The sequence below is a fragment of the Paramisgurnus dabryanus genome, chromosome 22 (assembly GCF_030506205.2).
Source record: "Paramisgurnus dabryanus chromosome 22, PD_genome_1.1, whole genome shotgun sequence".
Taxonomy (NCBI): domain Eukaryota; kingdom Metazoa; phylum Chordata; class Actinopteri; order Cypriniformes; family Cobitidae; genus Paramisgurnus; species Paramisgurnus dabryanus.
In genome coordinates, this window is record NC_133358.1 from 28299895 (window position 1) to 28316713 (window position 16819).

A 16819-nucleotide genomic window follows, 5' to 3' on the forward strand; every position below is an offset into this window, starting at 1 on the left:
ACACCAGGGGCCTCATGTATAAAACTGTGCGTAAGATCCATACCAAAAGTCTACTTGCGCATAAAAGCCAAAAATGGCATACACCAAAAAATATGAAGACTTCTAAAACAAAGCAATGTTCCCTTTATAAATCACAGATCACCTGCAAGTGTGCGTACATGAATCATCCTATTATCCCACCCTGCAAGCCCATTCTCCCATCAAGTTTGTTTTTTATAAATCACAACCTTTGCGTGGGAACTGGCGTACGCACATTTCCTGCCCCATTTTGTGCATACGCATGCTTTATACATAAGGCCCCAGATGTTAAGAAACATGCGTTTCTTGTTCACTTGTGATCCAATCTACCAATTCGCACCGTAATACCAGGTGTAAATGTGGTGCCGTACATTTCCAAAAATCTTATCAGTTTCCCTCATTAGCACTGCACTTTAATGTACTCATCACTGATTTTCAGAAGAAAAGTAGTGCATACTAATTTCAACCGGTGAGTGTTTACAAGCGCGCTTCTCCAACAGATGCTTGACCAAATCAAGTCGTCTTTGTGGAGCAGAACATGTGCGCTCACTTAAAAGTACAAAAGACGGCTTGAAAGCAAATCGAGAGAGCACCTTTGTCTAGTTAGAAGTCAAAACAATGGCCAACATTCTCTTTGAGAGATGACGCTGTCGCATCAGTTTCACTGTTGTGGGGCTGCACTATGAAAAGAGTTTCTTTACAAGCATGCCGTTTGACCTCTGACCTCCTGCACTTATGACCTCAGGCTTACAGCATCCGACAAGTTCAGGATCTGAATGTCCTATTGAAAGATTCGGAGGCATTTCCAACAAAGAGCTTTTGAGGTTTAACTAGTGCTGGTTAAATGACACATCTAAAAACCCAGTCGTATCCCGAAGAGACCATTTGACAGCGCGAAACGTTATGCTCTCGTTTTGGATCCCCATTTGATGTTTTCAGCATATCTCGTTCCAATTTCTTTGGTGAAGCAGATGCACAGATTGAATAGGGATGGATCGCGACCAAGCGCAGCCAAAAATGAAAAACCGTTGACAGAGGACAGAATACAGGTATCCCTGCTACCGATTTAGTTGTGCTTTATGAGAAAGGTTATTTTTAGAGCTCAATACACCGCTCAAACAAAAAATATTTAATAACACGATTTTTCCCTAGTTGACCTGGAGTTATAACTAAAGTACCATCTACAAATTTGATTCAACACTTACAAAAAAAACTATAATACAGTGTCAGAAAGAAATGGTTCCTAACCATCACTTGGGTGATACCCTTTCAAAAAGTACACATTTTCATCTAAAGAGTACAAAGTATTGGTATCTCAGAGGTTCATATTGGAACCAAATGTATACACATGTATATGTACCTAAATACCGTATTTTTCGAACTATAAGTCGCTCCGGAGTATAAGTCGTATTATTCAAAAATGCATCATGAAGACGAAATAACATATATAAGTCGCAGTGGACTATACGTCGCATTTATTTAGAAAATTATTTCACAAAATACAAGCCGAAGAACAGACATTTAATCTGGAAAAGCAAGTTATTTAACTAAACAATAGCACACAGAACAGCAGGCTGAATAGGTGTCTGTACATTAACGTAATATTATCAGTTATTTACACGATACACAATAGCCTACAGAACATGAAAGGTTCAGGGTTTCCCGCAGTATATTTCAGTTAAGGCGGCCCGCCTAAGCTTGGAAACCCTATCACCTTAACTAGATTGTCCAAAAAATAAATAAATAAAATAAAAAAAAATCGCTGCACAAAAGGCCGTCAAGTGCATAGCAGAGAATAGCACGTACGCGCATCAAACCGCGAGCGGGGACGCGCGCCACACGGCCGAAATGAGAAAGACGTGGTCCGGACCGTCACTGTCTGGAGGATAAAGCCAGTTGATAAAACATTTCGGAGAATAGCGCAGACGCGCTACACACCGCGAGCATGCACGCGAGCCACATGGCCAAAATGAGAAAGACGTGGTCCGGACCGTCATTGTCTGGAGGATAAAGCCAGTTGATAAAACATCTCGGAGAATAGCGCAGACGCGCTACACACCGCAAAATTTTATTTATTTATTTTATTAAAATATTTTAATTTTCATCATGACGCATATGCCCCGCCCATTTGATTGTCACGCCCTTGGCCCCGCCCACCCTCACAACCCTACCACCTTAACTAACAAATTTTCTGCGGGAAACCCTGAGGTTGAATAGGCTAAATTAACCGAACAAGCCAACGATCATAAAGTTCGCAGGCTCGTCATTCCACATCACTGAATTCATTGAATTACATAAATACAGTAGCAGCATATGGCGGACTCTCGCGGCTGTAGACGGTAATGTTGTCTCTTGCCTCATACATGTCAAAATTAATTCATACTGACTTATAAGGCGCACCTGACTATAAGACGCAGCACCAGCCAAATTATGAAAAAAAATTGTGACTTAAGACCTTTTTAACTGTTTGCCCAGAAATCAGCTGTAATTGGAGTGTAATTAAATTGTTTAGTTGGTCTCAAGTCCCATTGAATAACATGGGGAGGCGGGGTTTATGACCTATACTGGGACCAGTCACTGGGGGGCGATCGCGACGTTTTGGCTTCACTTTTCATGGCTTGTGCGGCACGCTTGGTTTTGATACATGAATCTGGCAACCCGGGGTGTGCGCTTGCGCAGTTGTTTAAACCGCATTATATACAATGTACATGTAAACGAACATTTTAATCAGATTGCAATGTTTAAGGTCACATAAACTGTATTGTCGTGACCTTTAATCAGTTGAATTTAGTCAAAATGTGTATGTAAACATGTCGCTGTTGAAGCAGTCTAGATTATTCAGTGATGATAAGCTCATAGATTTGTATGCCAGGGAGAACAGATGCTAAAAGAAATGCATACCTGAATGCACTGTGCGTCTGTAAGCATAACATACAGCATTAATACCAACAAACCCATGTCTATAAGAAACTATGTTTCGGCTAACAACCAACATCTTAATGTCTCGAATATATCCATAAATATGACAATTACCAACAAACAAGAACTAAGCCATCTCTCATATCTGAGGTGTACTGTTCTAATCTTCAACAAAGCTATAAGACTCCGGTTCCTAAGCAACAGGCGCTCTGCAATAACGTCGAACGATTGCAGTCGTATCTGCAGTCCAGACACACAGGTGCATATTCACATGACAGTTTCTTCTGCAAGCCCTCCACGAGCAAAATACCTGCACTGCCTGCCATGCCATGCTTTACACACGACTAATCCAAGCTAAGAAATGCATCCGATCGAGCACGTGTATAATGTGGGTACAAGATATATTTCTCGGTTTATAATTGCCATCGGCAGGGTGTCGATTTGGAAATGTCAACCTGCAGAAGTCTTACAAATTTTCATTTGGTTGAGGGCCAAAAGGTTGTAGGAATACACACGACAAGAAATGATGAAACAAGCACGTTGAGGATGGGCATTTGTGCTGCTTATGACAAAACAAAGCATATGCAAATTTCACAAGCACCAATTTTCTTCTCTCCCAGCACGTCTTCCTTCACTGAAAGAGGAAGACACCATTTGTACAAAGCAGCACAAATAATTTGCAATATTAACAAGCTGAATAAAAATTCCTTGTGTCTCTAATCATGGCATAGAGGTTGATGAAAAACAACTTAAATCCCAAAAAATACAGAGGTTTTATCATTGAAAAACAACAGCAATTAAAAAAATACATTGCATTGATCAAATATTTACATGCATGCATCCCCTTTACATTAGCAGATCTTTACATTGCATTCAAAATGCACTGCTTTTTATTAGATTGTGGATTAAACCCATGACCTTTGAGTTGCTAACACAGCCCTCCCAATTGAGCAACATATCATTCCATTACTACAAAATCTGTTTTTCTAGCATACGTTAATTTTTAACAATAAGATAATGAGATATATCTGCATTCATTGCCTAAGATTTTTGCTTAAAGGGACAGCTCACCCAAAAATGGAAATAAAAAGATTCTGTAATCATTAACTCATTCACTTTTTTATTTTAATGAACACAAAAGAAGATATTTTGATAGATAATCGTAAGCACACAGTTAATGGTACCCATTCAATTCCATCATACTTGTTTTTCCTACTATGGAAGTCAATGGTTACAATCAGCTGTGTGCTTACTATCAGAACAAAGAAATTCATACAGATGTGGATGAGGATGAGAAAATTGTGACAGACTTTAAATTATTTTGTGCCTGGACAAGCAGGTGCACAACTAAGATCAGACACCACCAGTATTATACAATTTTAAGACATTATTACCCAAAAACCTTGTGAGTTGGATTACATTTTCCGCTATGCTTTCAGACGGACGTCTATGACATTCAATTCAGAGTTCTGAATACATCAAACATCTGTTGAAGGTCATTCGTTTTTTTTCACACAAATACTAAAATTCACTGCTACAAAGTAAACGCAGAATGAAAAGAAACAACATTTTCATTGTCATGTGAACATAGTGCGATTTAAAAAAGTGCGGGGTATGAGCAATAGCAAGCTACATCCCAATTATTACGCGTGTGGTCCTACGTGCTTTTAACTTTCCAGGGAATGGAGTCAAAATTGGGGCAGGATTATTAAAATAACATGTAAATACTTTAACCGAACGAGCGTGATGGGTTGAAAGAGTACGAAAAGAAAACGAATAACTATCTGCCTGCAGGCTCCTTGTATTGAAGTGTGTAATTGCCGTGATGAATAGCTGATAAGCCTTATCAGTACTGAAAAGAAAAACAGAATTACAGTAACATGCTCGCTTACAAAACACGCTCTATCATATTAACTTTCTGTACTCTAATGACTCTAAAAGGCATAAATAAAAGATACAAGGGGACGTAACAGATGGAGGTAGATTTTTAATTCCCACAACAGAATGCACATCATAACCGAACCGGTCTCTCCGAACGTTTCCTACTCATTAAAGTGCGGCTAAACTCTTTGAAGCCAAGGTTAAATCAACTATTTGACTAGTTTCCAAATCAAAATTCTGTACCACCAGTAATGATTTTTTAATAGAATATCACCCTTTAAGGACTGAAATTCTTAAAGTTTTGTATACACTAAATGCGGCCTATGATGACAATGTATTATGCAATAAATAAGCATTTCAATGTGTAGTATTCTATACCGTTGTTGCACGATCTATAATTAACTATACGTCATAATGGCAGATAAAAGCAATTTTTTCCACTTTCAGACATTGGCTGATTGTTCAAAAAAAGAAACAAGGGTTGCAGTTGGTACGCTCTGCCCTTCTAGGATTTCATTACATAATCATTTGAAACAAGCAGGAAAAGCAAAACTATCGGTAGCAGGGCTACATAAAAAATACTCGCAACTAATCGCTTGCAGAATAAAAGTTTTTGTTTACATCATATATGTGTGTGTATTGTGTATAATAATTATGTGTATATAAATACACACACACACACAAGCAGGTATGTAGATGGTTTCAGCAGTAACAACATAAACAAGCGGCTTCGTGGTCAACACGTAACTTCCGGTAAACTCCCCTAAGAAAAAATAACAACAAAACTACTTTAAACTTTTTTATTTATATAACAAGCAAAATAAACAGCACGATAACCTAGGAAACCAAAACATGTTATATATATGTTGTTATTTTCAATGAGGTATTTGTTTAAGAGTTCAGTTTAGCAACTAATCAGACCATTAAAAAATGTGAACCCGGAAGTAAAGTTCACCGCATGTGCGTCCGATGAAACGTTTATATTTCAAAAATATTTACATATTATATATACATTTATATATACAAATGTTTATATTTATATGTTAGTTATAGTATATATATTTTTTTTAAATATATACATGCATGTGTGTGTCCGTGCGTAATTATTATAGACAGTACACACACATGTGAGGTAAACAAAAAACTTTTATTCTGCAAACGATTAGTTACCATTACAAGATGTTATTCCAAGTAATCGTATATCAGTTTCGACAAAGATATTTTTTATCGGTGCATTCCAATTTATTTGGCTTTTTTGCTCCAATTTTGTCTTAAAATTGCTGGGTTCGGAAATGCTGGGTTTGTATTTGCTCTGCAGTTTAATGTGAGATCTTAGTTCCTGCCACTGGTGCATTAAGTCTGTGGGCGTAGCTAAATCTTTCTTAACGCGCAAAAATTTTCCGATTCACGATTTTATATTTCCTTTGGTGTGTAAGTGTGTATTAGTACATGTTAACGATATGCAAAAGGTACAAACCCCAAAGTAAACAATGACGTGAGTTATCTTCTTCAACGTAAATCTCTTTTCTACAACAAACACACAGATTGTAGGCAACAGTTTAATTCCTGGGATTGGTGATGTAGTAAAGACCGACATTATCATAATTCCTCCCGCTTTGGCCTCACAGCCTGTAAGTTAACTCCTGTTAGCATTGCATTGTGACTGAATCTTTCAAACATGGTAAGAAGCAACACATTTCCTGCTGACGTCAGAGGTATTCAGGCCAATCACAACGTACAGATTAGCTGGCCAATCAGGGACACAGTGCTTTTCAAATCTGTGCGTATCAGGAAGAGAGTCAAATCTGGAGCTAAAAAAATTACGGAAAATAATGTGATTTTTGTTAACCATAAACCATGCAAACACACTGTATTATACCAAATACACAAAATAACGTTGTTTTTTAGCAATGAAATAGGTGCCCTTTAAAACAACAACACTAAAACAAGTCCGAATTTTGGCCTGATTCTAGTTTATCACATAACCACCGGATTTGCATGATGCAAAGACAATTACGCTCGTATCAACTGGTGCCAGAAAACTCAATATTTTTCCTGTCATGAGCTCTTGATTGCCAAAATATGATTTATGACAGTCGATACAACACTAGTAGTCAAGGGCACAGCTGATGTCACATCGCTAATGCAAATGTTGTGGACTAATAAATAGTTTCCATCTGCTGATAGATTCAAACCAATAGAAAATCCGTTACTGTCACATGAGGACAAATTTTCCACACTTGCCATAACCGCGGGTCAATAAGCTGGAAATCAATAACATATTACGTTGCTGTCACGTAAGCTAGACATTTTGCAAGTGATGCATCATGATAATGTTTACCATGGCAACAGCTGGTAAGCTTACACACAGGCTATGTAAAGATTTCGGATGAATCGGCATCAATCAAAGGTGATTGACACTGACATTTAGTGTTTGTTTCAGGGACTAGATAACGAATATAAATGACTCATCTGTTAAGCTCAACCACATTTAGTTAAAATCACCAATGTGCTGGTCGAAAGCCAGGGTGCTCACTCCTCATCCCTAAGTGAGGTAAAGACGATTAGTTGGATAATACCGCTAATACAGATTATTCACACCCTCAACATCACAAGATGTAAAGCTAGACTAATTACCTGAGATAAACATTACATACATAGATGTACAGGCTAACCACTGATAGTAATACTTTCAAAACAATGCTTCTGACCTACAATTCAACCAACACCCATCACACCTGTCAATGCTGCTGCCCACATAGTCGCCCCCTCAAAAGGGTGCACGCTCTTCTAGAAATTTCTGCATTTCCATTTTTCTATAACGGAGTGCCAGCCAAAACAAGATAAAAAGAAACCAGACTAAACCACCTTTAGGATTTATAATAAACTATTATCATAAACAATGAACTTTACTCAGGCGTTACATCAATACACTGACCGGCAATGCACATCACAGCCAATTTTGACGTTAAGATATTTAGAAGAGATTTTAAGTATCAGCTGAGACTATTTAATCTAAATCTCTGTCAAAAGCGTTCCCATTTCTCTGAATAAAACTTAATAATGATGAAAAATCAATGCATTCTCTTCCAGAAAATACTCCAATAGTTTCCACTGGCTTAATGTGAGTGCTGCAGACATGTCAGGATTTTACATCTTAATAATAAAAACACGGAGAAGAATAAAAATGCACATGAGGAAGATGCTGTAATATCCTGCAGTTCTGTCTTTCTTTTAGCAGTAAAGAGTCTTGATTTGCATATAAATAACCTGTGACTAAAGCCCATCTAATGTGAACTCTCACCCTGACCATTAATATGGAAGTGAAAGGGTCGAGCCAGTTGTCGAACTGGAAGTCAGTCTCAATTTCTTGGACACAATGACATTTAATAAAGCTAAAAATTGCCTTCGTTCACCGAACAACTGGTGCTGAAAAACAGTAAACGAGGCAATCTAAAGAAAATTGACTTTCTGACACCACATATTCTGACACTTTCCTAGATAAAAAACATTCAATTCCGCCTTAAAATCCACAGCGAGAATTATCACCTCCTCCTAGCGTGGTAAAGTGAAGACAAAGTGCCACAAATCACTGATGTGATTTTTCCATCTTCAGCTCTATTACAACTGAGGAGCTGTTCTGGAAGCTTGCATGTTATGTAAGAACCTCATCTCTTTCTTTTTCTCATTCCCAAACAATCTGAGTGAGGAAAGTTGCCTGCTTCTGTAATTTATTAAATCTTTTCAATTTAATGCAAATAAAGACAGAATTTGCATTAGTAATCATTTCATGAAACTAAAGCTTCCTCATTCATTTTAACAGTACTCAGTTATTAATAAGCAACTAAAATGCAATGCAATTAATACATTTTCTTGCACGTGTTTAATAACAATGCATGGGTTATAGATTGCATAAGACTCATTTGTGGTTACAGATTTAATGCACAATCTGGTTTTGCATCACCTGATAATGCAATGTTACAATGCATCAATCAAATGTAGCGGCCTCGCGCTTACCTTCAATAGAGATCACATGCTCGCGGATCTGGTTCTGAAGGGCCAGGTCATCGATGCGCTCGATCAGGTCGTATATTGCATAAATGTTCGGGTGGACGGATTCGAACCGATGGATCTCGCCTCTGATGGCTGCTGAGTTGGACAAAACGGACTGCGCCGCAGGGCCCGATACGGTTCCCGAGCCGAACTGACCCGCCCCGGAGCTTCCGGACGATCCTGACCCGAACTGAGCCGGGATGTTTTGGGGAACCGGTGCGGGTACTGTACCCGGGGTGGGCATGGCGGGTTGGGACTGCTGGGAAATACCGGACACTGACACCGAGACCGGGACGCTCGATTGGTAATTCATCGTTGTGGACGGAAGAGGAAGGCTCTGGGAATAACACCGATACCCGTTATGCGCTTTTGGGGGATTGTTTTGAGAGCGCACGAGGAATCCGCACTGCAACCTCTGATCGGATGATAAATTGTAACAACTATTTGTGACGCATCAAAGGGTCTCCGGCGATCCGCGCGTCTTGCTCATAATACCCAAACTTCAGTCTGGATCATTGTTTCCAGCGACGCGTGTCCTGGTGTCCTGTCCCCTTCTCAGAATGAATGCCTTTCAATTGGACACACCTTTGTTTTGGGCGATCTGCGCTGTCTTCTGGACCGAATCTCTCAGTTTTGCTTCCCAGCCTGAAGCGCGCACAATGTGGCCGGTAATCGCAATGCGCCCGAGTCCATTGACTGACTGAATGCGACGGTTCTACTCTAAAGTCATAAACACATTTGAATCCCTTTTGGTCCAATAAGTCCCTCCCAGACCCCCACCTCCATCTACTAGCACTGGGAAGTTTGAATCAACTAAGAGAATCGGTTCGTTCGAGCGACACGTTCCAAAGAATCGTTGTTTTGCGTTATAAGGTTCACAAAAGTTCATGTGCTTATTTAATACTGTAAAATGCTGCTTAGAGCTACACTTTTTTCAGGGTAGTTACCTTATAATTTAAGACCAATAAAAATATTATTTTACTATTATATTATTTATTATTACGGATCAAATGTGTTGTTTATAGCTCCAACAAAACTTAATTCATGATATTATTTCCAATAATATTTATATCATTAATTGCATTAGGCTATTTATACTATAATACGATCTATGTTATTTATTAATTATACGATTATTAATAATAGTTATTATAAATGTTTATTTTCTTAAAATCTCTTATATCTCCAACATTGCGAATGTACATAACATTGATGATAATAGTTATAATAAGATAGTTAGAATGTAATATAGTTATAATAAAATATATTTTATTAAAAAATCATTATTAAGTATTTAATTATTTAATGTGTTGCTAAAATTAATAGTAGGCCTAATATCTATTATAAATGACAATTATTAAAAATAATACATAATATGTTTAACTTCCAAACAAATTCTTGCAATCCAGTGTTTACAAAGGCTTTGCCAATCGGTTCGACCGAATCATTTATAAAGATCCGGTTCAAAAGAACGAGTCCTTTTGTAAATAGAATCGGACATCGCTGCCATCCACTGTGACGTCAGACATCACGTAATTGTACATGAAATGGGGGAGTTGGGGGCGGGGTGGTGTAGATACACAGCCACTGATGCTTCATAATTATGTAACCAGATATTTTACTTGACAGTTTAATGCTTATAATTGCTCACTTCTTCATAGACGTACACATTCAGTGACTACTGTTCTTATCATGGGTTACAGTCACAGATAAAGACCATCATTTACAACAGCTATAATATACATTTCAAGGTTGGCAGCAATTGTTGGGTTTACTTTATAAAAATCTTTTCAGATTTTATGCGTACGCACTCCAAAAGCAATATTAGGGAACTGAAACTAACAAAGAAATACATATTCTTATTATTTAGCCTCAAATACTGTTGCGTAGCAATGGTATCAGATGTTGATGTTGATGGTTTTCTTTTCTTTTTTTTTGAAGATTACTTCCATGCTGTTTTGCTGAATGGTCTTACTGAGTCATTTGTTCAGGCTTCTTAGTCTCATATTTTCTTTCTTTGCTCACCACAAATAGTTTTTGTTCCTTAATATGTTTCATGACTTCACAGCTGAGTTTATACATTGTTATTCACAATGTGGTGTCCTTGAGAAATATACCATTATAAAAGATTTTCAAAACTGATATTTTATGCACCCGAATGATAAAGAAGAGTTGCTATTATATTAATTTAATTTAATTTAGTTTAGGTATTTTAAATAGCAGACATTTAAACTGCATTAAATGTGGCATTCCCAATCAGCTACATTTGTAATATTTTGGATTAAAATTGACAAACCCAACCATTCAATTTAACCAATGGTGGGTTGTTGTAACACATATACACCATCTCTGGCTTAAAGGGATAGTTCACCTTAAAATGAAAATTCTGTCATCTTTTACTCATCCTCATGTTGTTCTAAACCTGTATAAATGTATTTTTTACTGATGAACACAAAAGAAGATATTTTGAGAAATGATGGTAAACACACAGCAGATAGTGACCATTGACTTCCATAGTAGTAATAAAAAATATGATGAAATTTCAGCGCTGGGTAAAAAAAAGAAAATATCTAATACAATATTTATAAAGAGACAATGCTATATATATATAATATAAAAAAACACTATAAAAATGATGGGTTATTTTCAACCCAGCATTGGGACAAAAAGGGACGCACCCAACTCATTGGGTTAAATTATCCCAGAAAATGTCTATATTTGACCCAACAATAGATTAAAACAACAGTATAGGTTAAAGTACAATCCAATGGGTTGGGTTTGTCCCTTTTTGACCCATCGCTGGGTTAAATGCTGGGTTAAATGGTGGATTAATGTCAACCCACCATTGGGTCAAAACGAGTCCAGCCGTTGGGTTAAATTATCCCAGAAAATGTTTATATTTGACCCAATAATGGCTTAAAACAACCCAGCATAGGTTAAATTCATTCCTTTTTGACCCAACGTTGGGTTGAAAATAACCCAGCATTTTTTAGAGACACTTAGAAGTTTGTAGTTTTATTTAAACTCATTTAAACTTATAAATCCATTTATCTGACAGGATGATTTGGCTTTATAAGCCCTGTAATAATGATGTGAAATGAGAACATTCCTAAAATGACCTAAACTCCCTTTTGATTCTCATTAAAGGCTCACCTAGGAAATAAGTTATAGCCCAGTGGCCTTTATTAAAAGACATTGGGTTACTCCAGAGAGACAAATTATGCTAATACAGGTTTTAAATTATGCTGTATTCAAATTTAACACTTCTGAAATATATTCGGGCTTAATCTCTTTAGAAACCATCAAGAAGAGAAGAGAAAGGCAATGACATTTGTAGAGCCACATTGGAGCTTGGTGTCCAGAGACAGTATGATTGAAGTTCACAGATAGCAATGACTAACAGGCTTAGGCTTAATTGTGATTTTAAGTAACATGTCTCCATCTACTGGTCAAATGTGGAACTGGTATTTCGTGCCACAAAACTAGCATAAAACAAACAATATGGCAAAAAATAACACAAAAAAATGAACAGTACAGTTCTTGCAATTGGCTTTATGCCCAGTTGCACTACACCTGGATTAATCAGTTTGTCCAATAATGGCAGACAGGAAACAAGGAGCTGGCTGAAGTTCAGGAAGTTGTGCAGCTGGGCATAAAGCCTATAGCCGACTCACCACTATTTTACTAGGAAAAATTATTTTGGTAGATCTTAATTTGTTTGTAAATAAAACCTAATTATTATTATTATAATCTTATTATTGGGCATGTTTGTTGACATAACACATTAAAACATCCTTTTGTTTCTTAAAATATTTATATTATCTCTACTCAATATGGTTTGTATTATTTGTCTATAAAACTTGTTGTGATATAAAGTCTAGCATCTTAATTCAACAGTATTGCTTTTGAAATCAACTCAGCCCTGTGCGTCAGTTTATTGTGGTTCACTATATCTGTTTTGCAGTGAGATTGGCCCCTAAAGTGTGTTTAGATTGTCTGGATAACACAATAGAAAAGTTTTGTGCAAATATTAACTCTCCAAACTTTCATATTTATCCTGTGCGTTTAACTTTGTGTCTCAGAACAAGCGATTTTGAATTTGTCAAAAGCATTATTTTGTGGTTCCTGCGTGCCTGTGTGTCTTAAACACTTTTTTTTGGTCTCTCTGACAGTTTTCTCAGTTGCTATCTCTGTTTCCTGGCTTTTGATAGAGATACGTTTCAACAAAGGGAGGGGATTAAAAAAAAAAAAATATATATATATATATATATATATATTAGGGCCGGGCATAGATTAATCTAGATTAATCTCATACAAAATAAAAGTAATTTTTTGCATAATATATGAGTTTGTGATATGTGTAAATATTATGTATATTCAAACACACACACACACATACATATATATACATTTAAGAAATGTTTTATTTAAATATAATTTTTTTATTTATATATAATTTAGAATATATAAAAATATAAATAAATATATATACACATGTAAATGTTTCTTAAATAATTACATGAATGTGTGTGTATTTATATATACATAAAAATTACACACAGCACAAACTCATATGTTATGCAAAAATAACTTTTATTTTGTATGAGATTAATCTAGATTAATCTATGCCCAGCTCTAATATATATATATATATATAAAAAAACAATATATATAAAATAAATGTTCTCTATACTTTCAGTTTATTACCATTGTTTCAAAATGTTTTTTGTTTTATATACATATGCAGATTTCTTCTAAAAGCATTTTTTTGTATAACCTCTTTCTCATGCACCTGTCCATACAGTACATAAATGGATGTGATGTAATAGCTGACTAACTTTGGTCCATCAAGTGCTTTGTTGTATAAAGTCTCCAGCATATTGTGTTCATGTGCAATCTTGTGGTTAACCCAAGCACATATGTGACCCACTTTGTGAAAGCGAGGCCAAAGTCTTATAATTGATTTGGAGCATCAAAGTTTGATTGCAAAAATTTATTTCACATTGATATTAATCTTTGACATGACCTTATTCAAGGTTTTTTTTACATAATGTTCTTTATGTAAGACAATTTTAACAGTAAATCACACACAAAAAGAGTTTTCACATGACATTTGCCATAATCAGACATTTAGCCGTCTGCACTAACTAGACACCAGTAAGCATATCAGGAAACACAACAGCAAATATTTGACATTGATTATGAATGTTCTGCCTGCTACAAACTCTTGGTGCTCTGAATACAAAGCAATGGCTCACGGGTCCTCATCACTCTTCAAATGGCTTCCATCCTGTTCTTTTGCCCAGAAGCCTGAGGCAAACAGATTTGCCATGAATATGATATTATATAATCCTGTGGGTGTTAGCTTTGTGGAGCAAAAGACCTAAAGGCCCAGTGCTTAAATATTAAACATTTCTACAGAATATTCGGTATAGTTAGAATATTCATAAGTTTAATCAGTTCATCTGAAATTAAAATAAATTTTGTCCATTGTCCTTCTCATTTAAAGTATAATGAGCATCTAACATACAGGGGTAATGCGAGATAATTTGATATGTCAACCGATGTACTCAGTCAACATCCCACATTTAAGCCAACATCCCTTACAATAATGTATGATAATATCTGTCTCATGATGTCATACAGTACCTGCTGATAAAACACCATAGTTAAAAATTGGAGAAACTAACCTGTGTCCTGATTAACTTGTGTATTAATTAACCAGTTCTCGCCATGAATATAGCCATAGATGCTGAAAAAGTGTAAAGAATAAAAAAAAAAAGAAAGAAAGAAAGAAAAAGAAACACCATAGATGAGGATAATGGTAGCAGATGGTAGCCTATTAAAGGGATAGTTCACCCAAATGTGAAAATTTTGTAATCATTTTCTTTTATTTTGTAACAAACATGTATGAATTTATTTTGTTCTGATGAATATGAAGGAAGTTATTTTTAGTGATGGGAGAAACTGAGATTTTCTACGCTTCGAATCAATTGAACCAATTGCTTAAAAAAAAATTCACTGTTTCGAAGCGCCACCTGCTGGTAAAAATGGTGTAAAAGCAACAAGATCTCAGTCCAAACATTTTATGCTTATTACAAAATAATTGCACGTTTTCTAAAAATATGTTTTTAAGAAGAGTACATTATTTTACTTAACTAAGCCATTAAGTAAAATTATAATCTGTATTGTAAGTTTTATTTAGGGCAAATGGATCATTAACTCCATATTTAATTTTGCACATGTTTGTCATTAAATCTGTCTATAAACAAAATTTAGGCAAACTGTAGTGTTATCAATCAGAAGAATGAATGTTTTATTAACTTGCATAATAAAACTGACCCGATTACCATATTAGACACAGGTCAATGGGTTCACTTTAGTGATTAACTCCCCCTAGTGGTAAACCATTGGATTTTCGAAACGTTTCCAAACAGTTATGATGTAATGAAGCCTCTTTTGCTAAAATCACGTGACTTGGCCAGTTTGAACATGCTTTAAACCACTGATTTGAAACAAAAGATTCGTAAAAATCAAATAGCCCATCATTTGATATTTGAAGTAATGTTTGTAATGCAATCATGAGCCCCATTCACTTACATAGTAGAACTAGAGAATTGTATGGAAGTAAATGGGGTTCATGAATGGTTTGGTTACAAACAATTTCTCACAATATCTTCCTTTGTGTTCATCAGAAATTATACAGGTTTGTAACAATATGAGAGTGAGTAAATGATGACAGAATTTTCATTTTTGGGTGAACTATCCCTTTAAGTGCATTTTCTTAGATATAAGTTTGGCATGTACAGGACAATTATGACCCAGGGGAAAAAGTACACTTTCTATAATGTACTTAAATGAATGGTTTCAAGGACAGGGCTTATCCTAGTCCCAGACTAAAATGCATGTTTGAGCTGTCTTAATTTAAAAACATCTTGTACTGACATATCTTAACATATATTAGTGACATTGATGCACATCATAGTCTTAAGATGCACATCATAGTTTTTTTTTTAGTAAGGTTTATTTGTAAAACCTACCTGAATGAATGTCCTATTCAAACTAAGGCCTCGACCTGGATAAATCTAAACCCTGTCCAGGAAACCACCCAAAAATGTACTTTTACAAAATAAGTGCGCAAAAAAAGAGCACTTTAAGTAGGCCTAGATTATAAGATTGTACTACTTTTTCACCTGGGGATGCATTATATTACTGAATAAAATAAAAATCATGTAAAGGGCTTTTTGATGTAGCTAAGATGGGCCCTATTGTATGTTTTTTTTTACAGAAAATATAATACACATCTGATCTAAAATATCAAATAAATAATTCATTTCATAGTTTTAAAGGGACTGAATCAAATACAAAAACTGTATTATAATACCGAATCGTGTTCACAGGCCATAACAAACACAAAGACAAACATTTCGGGCTTAGCCCATCATCAGTGTCACAACTTCCTTTCTTTTTTACCATTATATTCATTTCCCTTGGAGTTACGCACCGGGCATATAATATAGACATTAGGCGCAGACGCCACTTTTTCTCACATAGTTTTAAAGGGGACATTTCACAAGACTTTTTTAAGATAAAATAAAAATAATAAATACACTTTTGGTGTTTCCAGAGTGCGTATGTGAAGTTTAAGCTCAAAATATCATATAGATCATTTATTATGTTAAAATTGCCACTTTGTAGGGGTGAGCAAAAATGTGCCGTTTTTGTGTGTGTCCGTTTAAATGCAAATAAGTTGATCTCAGCACTATATGGCAGTGCCGTGGTTGGATAGTGCAGATTAAGGGGCGCTATTATCCCTTTCTGACATCATAAGGGGAGCCAAATTTCAATGATCTATTTTTTTCCACATGCTTGCAGAGAATGGTTTACCAAAAACTAAGTTACTGGGTTATGATTTTTCACATTTTCTAGGTTGATAGAAGCACTGGGG